The sequence below is a fragment of the Perkinsus marinus genome (assembly GCF_000006405.1).
Source record: "Perkinsus marinus ATCC 50983 genomic scaffold scf_1104296929644, whole genome shotgun sequence".
Classification (NCBI taxonomy): Eukaryota; Perkinsozoa; order Perkinsida; family Perkinsidae; genus Perkinsus; species Perkinsus marinus.
In genome coordinates, this window is record NW_003216385.1 from 1 (window position 1) to 1,014 (window position 1,014).

The window sequence follows — 1,014 nt, forward strand, 5'->3', positions numbered from 1 at the left end:
CGTCTGCTTTGTAGGAGAAGGTCGTCAGTTCAATCCTGGCAAGTGGCTGATAGCACATAAATCTATGGTCTGATACGAGAAGCAGGAGCAGGTCAGCTCACTCCGCAAAGGATACAGAAAGATTATCGATTTATGTATTTATTTTGTGCGCCACTTTAGCTTAGTGGCAGAGCGTCTGCTTTGTAAGCAGAAGGTCGTCAGTTCAATCCTGGCAAGTGGCTTATAGCTCCATAAATTTCTGGTCTGGTACGAGAACCAGGAGCAGGATGGCCCATTCTGTGAACGGGACAGGAAAATTATTGATTCATATACTTAATCTGTGCGCCACTTTAGCTTAGTGGTAGAGCGTCTGCTTCGTAAGCAGAAGGTCGTCAGTTCAATCCTGGCAAGTGGCTTACAGCAGCATTAGGCTCTAGTCGGGTATGAGGAGCAGGAGCAGGTTTGCTCACTCCGCAAAGGATACAGGAAGATTATTGATTTATGCAGTTATTTTGTGCGCCACTTTAGCTTAGTGGCAGAGCGTCTGCTTTGTAAGCAGAAGGTCGTCAGTCCGATCCTGGCAAGTGGCTTATAACACCATAAATATCTGGTCTGGTACGAGAAGCAGGAGCAAGATGCCCATTCTGTGAAGGGGACACGAAAATTATTGATTCATATGGTTAGTCTGTATGTCACTTTAGCTTAGTGGTAGAGCGTCTGCTCCGTAAGCAGAAGGTCGTCAGTTCAATCCTGGCAAGTGGCTTACAGCTGCATTATGCTCTAGTCGGGTATGAGAAGCAGGAGCAGGTCTGCTCACTCCGCAAAGGATACAGAAAGATTATTGATTTATGTACTTATTCTCTGCGTCACTTTAGCTTAGTGGCAGAGCGTCGGCTCTGTGAGCAGAAGGTCGTCAGTCCAATCCTGGCAAGTGGCTTATAGCACCATAAATTTCTGGTCTGGTACGAGAAGCAGGAGCAGGATGGCCCATTCTGTGAAGGGGACAGGAAAATTATTGATTCATATAGTTAGTGT

At 46.3% G+C, this 1,014-nt stretch overlaps 5 non-coding genes across 5 annotated transcripts; all 5 read left to right on the forward strand.

Moving 5' to 3' along the window:
• Positions 1 to 149: 149 nt before the first annotated feature.
• On the forward strand, positions 150 to 221 carry Pmar_PMAR013880. Its single transcript has one exon. It is a non-coding gene; the product is annotated as a tRNA-Thr (tRNA).
• Positions 222 to 323: 102 nt separating this feature from the next.
• Pmar_PMAR013881 lies at positions 324 to 395 on the forward strand. The gene has a single exon. It is a non-coding gene; the product is annotated as a tRNA-Thr (tRNA).
• Positions 396 to 497: 102 nt separating this feature from the next.
• Positions 498 to 569, forward strand: Pmar_PMAR013882. The gene has a single exon. It is a non-coding gene; the product is annotated as a tRNA-Thr (tRNA).
• Positions 570 to 670: 101 nt separating this feature from the next.
• Positions 671 to 742, forward strand: Pmar_PMAR013883. Its single transcript has one exon. It is a non-coding gene; the product is annotated as a tRNA-Thr (tRNA).
• Positions 743 to 844: 102 nt separating this feature from the next.
• Pmar_PMAR013884 lies at positions 845 to 916 on the forward strand. The gene has a single exon. It is a non-coding gene; the product is annotated as a tRNA-Thr (tRNA).
• Positions 917 to 1,014: the final 98 nt, after the last annotated feature.